Source organism: Mobula hypostoma, chromosome 2 (genome assembly GCF_963921235.1).
Source record: "Mobula hypostoma chromosome 2, sMobHyp1.1, whole genome shotgun sequence".
Taxonomy (NCBI): domain Eukaryota; kingdom Metazoa; phylum Chordata; class Chondrichthyes; order Myliobatiformes; family Myliobatidae; genus Mobula; species Mobula hypostoma.
Window position 1 is genome coordinate 155,376,106 of NC_086098.1, and position 15,360 is coordinate 155,391,465.

Sequence of the window (15,360 nt, forward strand, 5' to 3'; positions counted from 1 at the left end):
TGTAAAATCGACAGCCAAATCATTGCAAAGTCCACGTTGTCAACACTGTCTGCATCAGTAACCGGAAATGAAAATGTGATTCTGTACGATCATGAAATATACCTAACATGGCAATGAAGTAGAGGGTGACAACCTTTTGTGCACAGTTTAAATTCCTTTTGCTCTAGTAGCAAAAGATGTTTGCACGCTTGCACCTTTAAGGGAACATTGCCTGAATCCGTCTTGTTTAGCATTGAAATTGTGACAGGCAGCATAATGGAGGCAGTTTTCAATGAAAATATGGATCTTTTTCCCCATAAAGATTGTAAAGCAATTGTTCCTTCCAGTGTTATCAAGAGTAATGTATCCTTGCGATTGTTAGATTGTTAAGAAAAAGAATGAGTAACTTTATCCCATACACAAGGAAATCTGTAGATGCTGGAAATTCAAGCAACACACATAAAAGTTGCTGGTGAATGCAGCGGGCCAGGCTGCATCTCTAGGAAGAGGTGCAGTTGACGTTTCGGGTCGAGACCCTTCGTCAGGACTAACTGAAAGAAGAGCTAGTAAGAGATTTGAAAGTAGGAGGGGGAGGGGGAGATCGGAAATGATAGGAGAAGACGGGAGGGGAAGGGATGGAGCCAAGTGCTGGACAGTTGATTGGCAAAAGGGATATGAGAGGATCATGGGACAGGAAGCCCGGGGAGAAAGAAAAGGTGGGGGGGGGGAACCGAGAATGAACAAGGGGTATAGTGAGGGGGACAGAGGGAGAAAAAGGAGAGAGAGAAAAAGAATGTGTGTATATAAATAAATAACGGATAGGGTAGGAAGGGGAGGTGGGGCATTAGCGGAAGTTTGAGAAGTCAGTGTTCATGCCATCAGGTTGGAGGCTTCCCAGATGGAATATAAGGTGTTGTCCCTCCAACCTGAGTGTGGCTGCATCTTTATGGTAGAGGAGGCAGTGGATAGACATATCAAAATGGGAATGGGACATGGAATTAAAATGTGTGGCCACTGGAAAATTCTGCTTTCTCTGGAGGACAGAGCGTAGGTGTTCAGCGAAACGATCTCCCAGTCTGCGTTGGGTCTCGCCAATATATAGAAGGCCACATCGGGAGCACCGGCTCCATCCCTCCCCCTCCTGTCTTCTCATATCATTTCGGATCTCCCCCTCCCCCTCCCACTTTCAAATCTCTTACTAGCTCTTCTTTCAGTTAGTCCTGACGAAGGGTCTCAGCCTGAAACGTCGACTGTACCTCTTCCTAGAGATGCTGCCTGGCCTGCTGCGTTCACCAGCAACTTTTATGTGTGTAACTTTATCCCACGCTGGTTCTTTCATCATCTACCATAGTTACTCTGGAGCTACATTCTTCGTGAGCAGGCCAACTTGTTAAGCATTGCTACTGCTGAGCCATTCATTCTCATAGATGTTGGAGATCTCACATCCAGAGTACATTCTGTGCCCTGGCTGCATAGAGAAGTTCTATATTTTACTAGTAGAGAGAGGTTTGCATTCAGCAGGTTTCCTTAAATTTGTGCTGTTACACTTGATTGAATACAAAGTCTCCCAGTGTTACTCCGCCCAATTGTATGCTGAGCTGGCCTTTCAGGTTGATTGGTCCTGGCACTGGGACAAAACAGGGAACCTCCCGTGGTGGGTGGTGGTGTTTAAGAGGAGCTTTTGGAATGTTAGGTGTATTATTGTATGATTAAGACAGTGCAGCTCGAGTTGTCACTGGTTTAGTTCTTGTATCTTGCCTGTGTGGCCAAGTTCGGCACCTGGTTGATGTGTGGTGGTTTATTGTTTTTATTTGTATACTTTGTTGTAATGCTTTAGCACAATTTTGATTTTTATACATTGCTATCTCCCAGTTTTACTACTTAAAGTTTTTATTTTTGCTGTTCTGATATTTTTGCCATGTAGGCAACCGGTGGGTGTAAGTTTCCCACACCCTTGAGACACTTAAAACTGTTAGAATAAAGCAGAACAATTGTCGTAAATTTACTCAGTCTATCTTTAGTACAAAGTACTTAATTTCAATATCAGTTGAATCTCAGCATTTTTTTTGGAATACTGCACAGTTCCTTTTTACTGGAAGTATTTTAATATTAACGGAAGTGCATTAGAAGCAGAAGGATTTAAAGGCAAAGTTAGACAAACAGTGACTTGGCACAGAATTGGAAAAAAGTGACTGAAGTAGCCATGGTAGTACACTGACACACACATGGAATGAATTAATTAAGTCTCATTGTCACAGCTGAGCTAAGTGTACAGAAATTCGTGGTGCTCTGTTCATCAATATTTGGCATTGTTAATGTTAAACAATTACATCTGGGCAGTAAATATAATGCCTAACTCTAGAAGGAAAGGTGAGAAGCTTACTAACTGAAGACGTGATACTCCATCAAATCTGTTAACAGGGTAATCAAACACCAATCTGTAGGCCTGGTGGCTCAAGAACTGAGCTTGAATCTTGTGATTTATGAAGTCACTTGAATCTCTTGATGGGCAGTAAATTCACTGGGCCCTCCTTATCCACGAGGGATTGGTTCTGGGACCCCTCACAGATACCAAAAAATGTGGATGCTCAAGTCCCTTATATAAAATGGCGTAGTATTTGCATATAACCTCCTGTATACTTTAAATCATCTCTAGATTACATATAATAGCTAATACAATGTAAATGCTATGTAAATAGTTGTTACACTGTAATGTTTAGGGAATATTGACAAAAAAACTGTACATATTCCTCTCGCTCACAACAAGCAGCGAACGAATGAGACCTGAGGTGAACAATGATCAAACAAGGAGTAAAACTTGTAATACTTGTACAGTAGTTGTTACACTGTCTTGTTTAGGGAATAAGGACGCTTTGGAGGAGGCATTTTTTCACAGTAACAAAGTAGTGAACGAATGAGATGCAAGGTGAATAATGCTCGAACAACAAGTGCTAGAAGAGCACTTCCGGGTTTTCTCGATTAGCGGTTGGTTGAATTCGCGCATGCGGAACTCGCGGATAAGGAGGGCCGACTGTACTGGCTTAGCTGATGATGCCTACATCCCATAAATGAATTAAAAAATTAATTGGCGCTTTATAATCCGTTAAGATTATTTATTTTAATCAAATTTGTTCCTTATTGTTAACTATAGCTTAGCTTCTGAAAATATTTGGAAAAACAGGCTCCACTTCAAACTTGTTTAGCTACAGACATTAAACTCCAACAGAAATGTTAATTTAGGATAAAAATACATATATTTTGCTAGATTATTATTGTGTTGCATTAACAGTACTTGCATTATAGTGAGCCTCTTAACATGACAAATGTAAGCTTCGTCAGATCCATAAGGAGAATAAATATGGACATCTAGTCAAAGGATAATTCAGAAAAGATGACCAAAAGTTGATTTGATGCTTAGCTATGTGGAGAGAGGAAGGCCATGATATTTTGAGTGGGCTTGTTTCAGAGAGTGGGGCGCAGGCAACTGCAGGTATGGTAACCAGTGCCGAGGTGAAGGTGTGTGGAACATCCAAGAACTCAGTATTGGGAACACAGAATATAGACCAGAAGGAGGTTACAACATTAGGCCATTGTCTGGAATTGATGATAAATGCACACCTGAAATGTCCTCTGAATTTCTATAATCTTGGAACTATCTGGAAAACACTGGACAAATTGGCATCTAAAAGCTGTATTAATTAATAATCATGGGAATAACCTGTCTCTGATCTGTCATGCAAAATATTCTGCATTCCAAGTTGAATAAAGTTAATAAAATTCATGTTAATATTTTTTTGCCATGCCTGGGATTTGCAATAACATCCTAAATTGCCAACTGAGGCAAGCTGACATATTCTGGTGGTAGGGCTTTTATTACTGGCAGACATCCCACCCTGCAAAAACTAATTTCAGGGAGGTCTCAACCAGAAGTCTCAACCTCATAGCAGTCTGTGTCAATGAATTTGTTAATTTTGCAAGACATCAGATTCACAAGTGTTTTGTGAGACAGCTGACTTCTGAATTCAGTCTTAATGTGACGCACCATGCTGAATGCCCTTTCTACATCACAATTAGAACTTGGCAGCACCAAAAGCAGCTTCATCAACTGGCAGAGCTCTTTGAATCTCAACTGCCCTGTGCTCACAGATTTTACTTTGGACAGCTTCCCCCAGAACTGATCAACTGGCAAACTTTTGTAGTTTGGCACCAGTCCTTCAAGGTTAGTTGAGACATAATCCAGGACTCACCTCAACATGTCTTTTACAGTCATTTAACCCACCATGGGCAATAGAAAAGTCACTGTTGCAAACAGTGCAGTGAACAACACTATTATTTTTGACCCCTATTAGGCAGGGGTACACTTTAGTGTAGTCTGGGGTGAAGTATGTTTTATATTTTCTTTTTTTGGAACACTCTGCCATGGCACTGCAGGACACTAAACTGAACTGATGGACAATGAAAGAGAGAGAGAGAGGTTGACGTAAAGCCCACCCACAGAGAAAACTGATAGGTCTACTTAGCACAAAGAGAGACCAATCAGGATGCTCGCTCTGTCACTCTCTCGCTACGTCTGTCACTCACACGCTCTCGTTACGTCTGTCACTCACACTCTCTCTCTCCCTGTCGTTGGCTTGCGCTCAAAAAAAAATTTCCAGGATATTATAGATAACTTGCAGGTGTCAGGGAGCCGCTATCGATATGTGAGAGGCTCCTGGAACTTCCGGGAGAGGTGGGATGTCTGTATTGTGTATGGTAATGTGATTCCAAGTCCCACAAAATGAGTTATGACTATAAAATTTCAGGAATCTTGTAGCACAGTTAGAAATGGGAGGTATGACAATGAGGGCATTACTGAGTCCTGGCTAAAAGAGGATCATAGGGAGTTTAACATCCAAGGATACACATTTTATCAAAAGGACAAACAGGTAAGCAGAGGAGGTGGTGTGGCTCTGTTGGTAAAAAAAAATGAAATCAAATCCTTAGAAAGAGAAGACATGATCAGAAGATGTAGAATCCTTGTGGGAAAAGATAAGAAATTACAAGAGTAAAAAGTCCCTGATGGGAGTTAGACAAACCACTGAACAGTTGCTAGGATGTGGGGTACAGATTACAACAGGAGATAGAAAAGGTATTTAAAAAGGTCAAAGTTATGATAGTCATGGGGGATTTTAATATGCAGGTGCATTGGGAAAATCAGATTTGTGCTATATGTCAAGAAAAGGAATGGTATTGGACAGTGTCCAGAAGAGGTACATGAGAGTGATTCTGAGAATGCAAGGGTTAATGTGTGAGGAGCATTTAATGGCTCTGAGCCTGTATTTGCTGGAGTTTAGAAGAATGAGAGGCTATCTCTCATAGAGACCAGCAGATACAGTCTCACCGCAGAAGGTCGTCCCTTTAGAACAGAGATGAGAAATTTCTTTAGCCAGAGGGTGGAGAATCTGTGGAATTCATTGACACGGATGTCTGTGGAAGGCGGCATTGGATATATTTAAAGAGGCAGTTGATAGTTTCTTCATTTTGAAAGGGATTAAAGTTTGTGGGGAAAAAGGCAGAAGAATGGGGTTGAGAGGGATAGTAAATCTGCCATGATGGAATGGAGGAGCAGACTCGATGGGCTGAATGGCTGGATTCTGCTCCTATGCCTTGTGGCCTTATGGATTTATATAATTATTTAACTTTATGTTAGAATGTTTGGGCAGATTTTGAAATTTAGAATATCCAAGTACCATATAGGAGACAATAAGAATATTGTTCCAATACCCTAATTCAGGTTATCAGTAATTTTTGCTGAAAAATGTGTTTATAATCAGCAGAAAATGGGATTTCTTATCTCCCCAGTAACCTTGATGGAACATCTTTCCAGGTTAACTGTTGAGGGTCATGTTGAGAGAAACAAGAAATGATTTGCAAATTGGATATCCCAGCGAGTAGATGCACTTGTGGGTGAGTTGTGGATAAAAGAAGAGGATAAGCATTTTGAGTACTTTCAACCTATAGATACCGTCAATGTTTACTAATTTCATGTTGGTAGAACAGTGGATTCTGGTGAATTGGGACACATTGGGATCAGTGCATTTTGGCCCAATTGAGAGGCAGGGCCAATTAGCTGAAGTTTCCTGGAAATAGTTAAAAAGGTATATTTAAAAAAAAGACCAACTGAGTAACAAATTATGTATTTAAATGAAGTACAGAACAGATTAGAACACTACCAATGCTATTACAATACTGTAACCCTGTATTAGTTCCTGATAATTATCGATGGAGGAATTCAGTATACACTGCCGTGTATGGGTTGTCCAGGGAGGGTTAGCACCTCTGGTGAAGGAGGTTGTCATGTCCTTTCTGGGGCAGCTCACTCACTTTTGGTCCTCATCGGACATTTGTCTCTCACCTGTGGCTTCAATTAGCTGTTTGCATGAGACATCAGCCACACCCTGGTACATCGCTTTGACAGGTGGGCTAAATCATGTTGGGTAGCCGGTAGGCCTCAAACCCCCGGTGAAATAGGAACATGCCCATTCTTGCATGTGAAGTCATCTCTGGTGGACTGGGTAGATTAGATTATCAGTGTGATTCAATGGGCAAGAGGCAACACTGCAACACTTCGTGCAGGTTGAAGGGCGTAAGGCACCCAAGAAGTTATCCCTGCAACTGAAGAATACACCAGTTTGTGACAACAACTCTAACTGGAACCACCTTCTATGCCTGCCTTGAAAGGGAGAATATGATTACAGCTGTGAAGATCCCTGCTGCACCCGGTGACCCTGTGATCTCTGTCTTGGAGGTCGATGTCAGGCTCTCTTTAAAGAGGCAAAACCCTCGCAAGGCGGAAGGCCCCGATGAAGTACTTGGGAAGGCTCTGGAAACTTTTGCCAACCAACTGACAGGAGTATTCAAGGACATTTTCAACCTGTCACTTACGGGTAGAAGTTCCCACTTGCTTCAAAAAAACAACAATTATACCAGTGCCGAAGAAGTAAAATATGAGCTGCCTTAATGACTATAGAACATAGAATAGTACAGCACAGTACAGGCCCTTCGGCCCACAATGTTGTGCCGACCCTCAAACCCTGCTTCCCATATAAGCCCCATCTTAGATTCCTCCATATACCTGTCTAATAGTCTCTTAAACTTCACTAGTGTATCTGCCTCCACCACTGACTCAGGCAGTGCATTCTACACACCAACCACTCTCTGAGTAAAAAACCTTCCTCTAATATCCCCCTTGAAATTCCCACCCCTTACCTTAAAGCCTTGTATTGAGCAGTGGTGCCCTGGGAAAGAGGTGCTGGCTGTCCACTCTATCTATTCCTCTTATTATCTCGTACACCTCTATCATGTCTCCTCTCATCCTCCTTCTCTCCAAAGAGTAAAGCCCTAGCTCCCTTAATCTCTGATCATAATGCATACTCTCTAAACCAGGCAGCATCCTGGTAAATCTCCTCTGTACCCTTTCCAATGCTTCCACATCCTTCCTATAGTGAGGTGACCAGAACTGGACACAGTACTCCAAGTGTGGCCTAACCAGAGTTTTATAGAGCTGCATCATTACATCGCGACTCTTAAACTCTATCCCTCGACTTATGAAAGCTAACACCCCATAAGTTTTCTTAACTACCCTATCCACCTGTGAGGCAACTTTCAGGGATCTGTGGACATGTACCCCGAGATCCCTCTGCTCCTCCACACTACCAAGTAACCTGCCATTTACTTTGTACTCTGCCTTGGAGTTTGTCCTTCCAAAGTGTACCACCTCACAATTCTCCGGGTTGAACTCCGTCTGCCACTTCTTAGCCCACTTCTGCATCCTATCAATGTCTCTCTGCAATCTTTGACAATCCTCTACACTATCTACAACACCATCAACCTTTGTGTCGTCTGCAAACTTGCCAACCCACCCTTCTACCCCGACATCCAGGTCGTTAATAAAAATGACGAAAAGTAAAGGTCCCAGAACAGATCCTTGTGGGACACCACTGGTCACAATCCTCCAATCTGAATGTACTCCCTCCACCACCACCCTCTGCCTTCTGCAGGCAAGCCAATTCTGAATCCACCTGGCCAAACTTCCCTGGATCCCATGCCTTCTAACTTTCTGAATAAGCCTACTGTGTGGAACCTTGTCAAATGCCTTACTAAAATCCATATAGATCACATCCACTGCACTACCCTCATCTATATGCCTGGTCACTTCCTCAAAGAACTCTATCAGGCTTGTTAGACATGATCTGCCCTTCACAAAGCCATGCTGACTGTCCCTGATCAGACCATGATTCTCTGAATGCCTATAGATCCTATCTCTAAGAAACTTTTCCAACAGCTTTCCCACCACAGACGTAAGGCTCACTGGTCTATAATTACCCGGACTATCCCTACTACCTTTTTTGAACAAGGGAACAACATTCGCCTCCCTCCAATCCTCCGGTACCATTCCCGTGGACAACGAGGACATAAAGATCCTAGCCAGAGGCTCAGCAATCTCTTGTCTTGTCTCGTGGAACAGCCTGGGGAATATTCCGTCAGGCCCCGGGGACTTATCTGTCCTAATGTATTTTAACAACTCCAACACCTCCTCTCCCTTAATATCAACATGCTCCAGAACATCAACCTCACTCATATTGTCCTCACCATCATCAAATTCCCTCTCATTGGTGAATACCGAAGAGAAGTATTCATTGAGGACCTCGCTCACTTCCACAGCCTCCAGGCACATCTTCCCATCTTTATCTCTAATCGGTCCTACCTTCACTCCTGTCATCCTTTTTTTCTTTACATAATTGAAGAATGCCTTGGGGTTTTCATTTACCCTACTCACCAAGGCCTTCTCATGCCCCCTTCTTGCTCTTCTCAGCCCCTTCTTAAGCTCCTTTCTTGCTTCCCTATATTCCTCAATGGACCCATCTGATCCTTGCTTCCTAAACCTCATGTATGCTGCCTTCTTCCACCTGACTAGATTTTCCACCTCACTTGTCACCCATGGTTCCTTCACCCTACCATTCTTTATCTTCCTCACCATGACAAATTTATCCCTTACATCCCGCAAGAGATCTCTAAACATCGACCACATGTCCATCGTACATTTCCCTGCAAAAACATCATCCCAATTCACACTTGCAAGTTCTAGCCTTATAGCCTCATAATTTGCCTTTCTCCAATTAAAAATTTTCCTGTCCTCTTTGATTCTATCCTTTTCCATGATAATTATAAAGGCCAGGGAGCGGTGGTCACTGTCCCCCAGATGCTCACCCACTGAGAGATCTGTGACCTGACCTGGTTCATTACCTAGTACTAGATCTAGTATGGCATTTCCCCTGGTCGGCCTGTCCACATACTGTGACAGGAATCCATCCTGGACACACTTAACAAATTCTGCCCCATCTAAACCCTTGGAACTAATCAGGTGCCAATCAATATTAGGGAAGTTAAAGTCACCCATGATAACAACCCTGTTATTTTTGCACCTTTCCAAAATCTGCCTCCTAATCTGCTCCTCTGTATCTCTGCTGCTACCAGGGGGCCTATAGAATACCCCCAGTAGAGTAACTGCTACCTTCCTGTTCCTGACTTCCACCCATATTGACTCAAAAGAGGATCCTGCTACATTACCCACCCTTTCTGTAGCTGTAATAGTATCCCTGACCAGTAATGCCACCCCTCCTCCCCTTTTTCTGCCCTCTCTATCCCTTTTAAAGCACTGAAATCCAGGAATATTGAGAATCCATTCCTGCCCTGGTGCCAGCCAAGTCTCTGTAATGGCCACTACATCATAATTCCATGTATGTATCCAAGCTCTCAGTTCATCACCTTTGTTCCTGATGCTTGCATTGAGGTACACACATTTCAGCCCTTCTACCTTACTGTCCTTACACCGTTTATTCTGCTTCTCTTTCCTCAAAGCCTCTCTGTATGTTAGATCTGGCCATGCACTTCTTTCACTGCTCTATCGCTCTGGGTTCCATCCCCCTCGCAAATTAGTTTAAACCCTCCCGAACCATGCTAGCAAACCTATAGCCCAGTTAACACTCACACCTACAGTGATGAAATGCTTTGAGAGCTTGGTCATGACTAGACTGAAGTCCTGCCTCAGCAAGGACCTGGACCAACTGCAATTTGCCTATCACCATAATAGGTCAATGGCAGATGCAATCTCAATGGCTCTTCACATGGCCTTGGACCACTTAGACAACACAGACACCTATGTCAGGATGTTGTTCATTGACTATAGGTCATCATTTAACACCATCATTCCGACGATCCTGATTGAGAAGTTACAGAACCTGGGCCTCTGTACCTCCCTCTGCAATTGGATCCTCGACTTCCTAACCGGAAGACCACATTCTTGCAGATTGGTGATAATATCTCCTCGCTGTTGGTCAACACTGGTGCACCTCAGGGGTGAATGCTAAGACCACTGCCCTACTCTATACCCATGACCGTGTGGCTAGGCATAGCTCAAATATGATCTATAAATTTGTTGATGACACAACCATTGTTGGTAGAATCTCAGATGGTGACAAGAGGATGCACAGGAGTGAGATATACCAACTAGTGGAGTGGTGTCGTAGCAACAGCCTTGTACTCAACATCAGTAAGACGAAAGAGCTGATTGTGGGCTTCAGGAAGGGTAAGATGAAAGAACACATGCCCATCCTCATAGAGGGATCTGAAGTGGAGAGAGTGAGCAGCTTCAGTTTCCTGGGTGTCAAGATCTCTGAGGACCTAACCTGGTCCCAACATATCGATGCAGCTATAAAGAAGGCAAGACAACAGCTATACTTTTATTAGGAGTTTGAAGAGATTTGGCATGTCAACAAAAACACTCAAATACTCTGATAGATGTACCGTGTAGAGCAGGCTGTATCACTGTCTGATATGGGGGACCTACTGCACAGACCGAAAGAAGCTGCAGAGGGTCGCAGATTTAGTTGGTTCCATCTTGGATACTAGCTTACAAAGTACTCAGGATATCTTCAAGGAGCAGTGTCTCAGAAAGGCAGCATCCATTATTAAGGACCTCCAGCACCCAGGGCATGCCCTTTGCTCACTGTTACCATCAGGTAGGAGGTACAGAAGCCTGAAGGCACACACTCAGCGATTCAGGAACAACTTTTTTCCCCTCTGTCATCCGATTCCAAAATGGACATTGAACCCTTGAACACTACCTCATTTTAAAAATATTTATTATTTCTGTTTTTGCATGATTATTAATTATTCAATGTACATCATTGCAAAGTGCTTTGAGAGACTGGTTTGATCACATCTGAAATCCTGTCTGCCCACTACCCTGGACCCCCATCAATTTGCCTATTGCACCAACGGGTCAACTGAGGACGCCATCTCCACGGCACTTCACTCTGTCCTGACCCACCTGGACAGCCCCAACTCTTAGGTCAGAATGCTGTTCATTGACTTTAGTTTGGCATTCAGTACTGTGATCCCCTCCAAGCTGATCGCCAAACTTCGCCAGTTTGATATCAGCTCTTCCTTCTGCAATTGAACCTTGGACTTTCTGACTAACTGACTCTAATCAATTAAGTTAGACAACCTCTCCTCCTCCACTCTCACCCTGAACACCGGCGTGCCTCAAGGCTGTATGCTGAGCCCTCTTCTGTACTCCCTTTTACCTATGACTGCGTTCTTGTACATGGTTCTAACTCCATAATCAAATTCGCAGACAACACCGTGGTGGTTGGCCTGATCAGAGGGGACGACGAGACGGCCTACAGGGACGAGGGCCAGCACCTGGCCGCCGACAAAAACCTGGCCCTTAACACCCAGAAGACCAAGGAGATCATTGTGGACTTCAGGCATGCTAGGAACCACACTCACATCCCCATCTACATCAATGGAGCTGTAGTGGAGCGTGTATCAAGCTTCAAATTCCTTGGTGTCCACATTTCCGAGGATCTCACCTGGTCCCTGAACTCCTCCATCCTGATCAAAAAGGCACAATAGCGCCTTTATTTCCTGCGGAGCATCAAGAAAGCTCACCTCTGTCCCAGGATACTGACGGACTTTTACCGCTGTACCACTGAGAGCATACTCACCAACTGCATCGCAGTGTGGTATGGCACTTGTCCCGTACCGGACCGCAAAGCACTCCATCGTGTGGCGAAAACTGCCCAGCGGATTCTTGGCACCCAATTGCCCACCATTGAGAACATCTACCATAAACGCTGCCTGGGCAGAGCGAAAAGCATTATCGAGGATGCATCTCACCCTAACCATGGACTTTTTACTCTCTTCTCTTCCGGTAGGCACCGTAGGAGCCTTCGCTCCCGCACCAGCAGGCACAGGAAGAGCTTCTTCCCTGAGGCTGTGACCCTGCTGAACCTCACATCACAGCAATAAGCAGTATTGCACCCATATTGTACTGTCTCAGTACTTTTATATTTGTGTGCTGTAGCACTTTTTATTTGCATTTATTTTGTAAATAACACTATGCTTTGCTTTTCTGGTCAGATGCTAACCGAATTTCATTGGTTTTGTATCTGTACTCGGCACAATGACCATAAAGTTGAATCTAATCTAATATACTGTTATTTATTTATTTATCTATCTATCTATCTATCTATTTATCCAGCTATTTATTTATTTATTTATTTATTCATTCATTCATTCATTCATTCATTCATTCATTCATTCATTCATTTATTCTTCTATATGATTGAACTATATATATATTGAACTGCTGCTTTTAAGTAACAGATTTCATTTCACATGCCGGTGATAATAAATCTGATTCTGATTTCCAAGGTTGGGAGAGTGGAACTGTCCCAGTTCAAAGGTATAACACTTTAACAACTCTCCCACACAAGTTTCACTGTTGTGGTTGAATACGACAGACACCAGCATGCTGCCATGTAATTTTGATGAGCTGTAAATGAACAAAACCAGTGCAGACACCTTGTGCAGATAGTGGACTGCCTTCCTACAATGCTTTCGATGATTGCATCCACCAAATCTTCATTTCAACATCAATCAATTTTGACTGTAACATTCAAGATGATTGTCAATACCTTCAAATTCTTTGTAGTCCCTAACTCGTTGAAGTAGTGAAATTGTTTAATTTTCACTCCCTGCTGTTTCTGGCATCTCCAAGCTTGAAACCACAGGGGGCAAAACAATTCTAAATTGTCTGACTGCTCAGTTCTTGCCAATTATCAGTGACAAAAATCACTGCTTGTTGAACACAAACTCACACAACTGATGCTATTTAAAACCTGTGTGTTCTAAGCATTGTGTAGTGTCTAATTGGTACACAAGTTCACTCGAGTGACATGAGTTAGAAACTGTTAAGCAACAGTCTCCTTCCCAATTAAGTGGCATGGTGTCCCAAATAAATGAAGGGAATCATGGATATTTTATCAATTTTTGTTCTTTAAGAGTTGTCCCAAATAAGCAGCTGCCCCAATTAAATGATGGACCAATTAACCAGAATTGACTGTATTTAGATTTGGTTTTTGTATTTATATGAATCAGTTAAAGCTTAAGTTTTTATCTGCTTACAGTAAGGCCTGTTGGAATGACATTTATTTCTGAATCTTGAAATAATGCTTAATGCTTTGCTGTTAGTTTAAAGATATCAGGATCTCCCAGTGGCCACACATTTTAATTCCACATCCCATTCCCATTCTGATATGTCTGTCCAAGGCCTCCTCTACTGTAAGAATGAAGCCACACTCAGGTTGGAGGAACACCACCTTATATTCCGCCTGGGTAGCCTCCAACCTGATGGCATGAACATTGACTTCTCAAACTTCCGCTAATGCCCCACATCCCCCTCGTACCCCATCCGTTATTTATTTATATACACACATTCTTTCTCTCTCTCTCTCCTTTTTCTCCCTCTGTCTCTCTCACTATACCCCTCTGGGTTTCCCCCCTTCCCCTTTTCTTTCTCCCTGGGCCTCCTGTCCCATGATCCTCTCATATCCCTTTTGCCAATCAACTGTCCAGCTCTTGGCGCCATCCCTCCCCCTCCTGTCCTCTCCGATCATTTTGGATCTCCCCCTCCCCGTCCCACTTTAAAATCTCTTACTAGCTCTTCTTTCAGTTAGTCCTGACGAAGAGTGTTTTGATGTGTATTGCTTGAATTTCCTGCATCTGCAGAATTCCTCGTGTTTGCCTTTCTAGGTTCACGTCAAGTCATTCCTTAATTGCATCTGAAGTCTTGATTTTATTGTAGATTTTCAAGCAATGTCACTGTAAATCATGTACATTTGTTGGCATTGACGTATATTGTGAAAACTGTGTAGTTTTGATTGGTTGGTTAGCTGTTTGATTGTATAAGCTCCAAAGTGGCCCTGTAGGAACTTGGGTTGAGTGGAATATTTCTAGGTGCTCGCCTATGGCAAAATGTGTGGCCTTCTCTAATCTGAGTGTTACTATCTGCAGTTATTTTGACCATTGGCCAGTTTATAATCACAGTGTTGAAAATGAGTGAGTGAATTTTGTATGAACTGTCAGAAGTGTGTGTTCTGAAGTTTGATTTAGTGTATTCCTTTTCTACCATAGCTTGGATATTCAATATTCAGGAGGGATAGACATGAAAGAAAAGGAGGTGGGGTGGCGTTGCTGGTTAAAGATGAGATTAACGCAATAGAAAGGAAGGACATAAGCCAGGAAGATGTGGAATCGATATGGGTAGAGCTGCGTAACACTAAGGGGCAGAAAACGCTAGTGGGAGTTGTGTAGAGGCCACCTAACAGTAGTAGTGAGGTCGGAGATGGTATTAAACAGGAAATTAGAAATGTGTGCAATAAAGGAACAGCAGTTATAATGGGTGACTTCAATCTACATGTAGATTGGGTGAACCAAATTGGCAAAGGTGCTGAGGAAGAGGATTTCTTGGAATGTATGCGGGATGGTTTTTTGAACCAACATGTCGAGGAACCAACTAGAGAGCAGGCTATTCTGGACTGGGTTTTGAGCAATGAGGAAGGGTTAATTAGCGATCTTGTCGTGAGAGGCCCCTTGGGTAAGAGTGACCATAATATGGTGGAATTCTTCATTAAGATGGAGAGTGACATAGTTAATTCAGAAACAAAGGTTCTGAACTTAAAGAGGGGTAACTTTGAAGGTATGAGACGTGAATTAGCTAAGATAGACTGGCAAATGACACTTAAAGGATTGACGGTGGATATGCAATGGCAAGCATTTAAAGGTTGCATGGATGAACTATAACAGTTGTTCAACCCAGTTTGGCAAAAGAATAAATCAAGGAAGGTAGTGCACCCGTGGCTGACAAGAGAAATTAGGGATAGTATCAATTCCAAAGAAGAAGCATACAAATTAGCCAGAGAAAGTTGCTCACCTGAGGACTGGGAGAAATTCAGAGTTCAGCAGAGGAGGACAAAGGGCTTAATTAGGAAGGGG

The 15,360-nt window shown here is 42.9% G+C and overlaps 1 protein-coding gene across 3 annotated transcripts in view; it reads left to right on the forward strand.

Annotated features, from left to right (window-relative positions):
* The window catches only part of LOC134342587 (protein HIRA), a 139,650-nt gene that overhangs the window by 8,975 nt on the left and 115,315 nt on the right, over positions 1-15,360 (forward strand). Inside the window, exon 2 of one of the 3 annotated variants that reach the window (XM_063040906.1) lies at positions 5,821-5,925. The exons of the other annotated variants lie outside the window; for them this stretch is intronic. The gene's annotated coding sequence lies outside the window, so the exon portion shown is untranslated. The remainder of the gene's footprint in view (positions 1-5,820; positions 5,926-15,360) is intronic. 3 annotated transcript variants of the gene reach the window in all.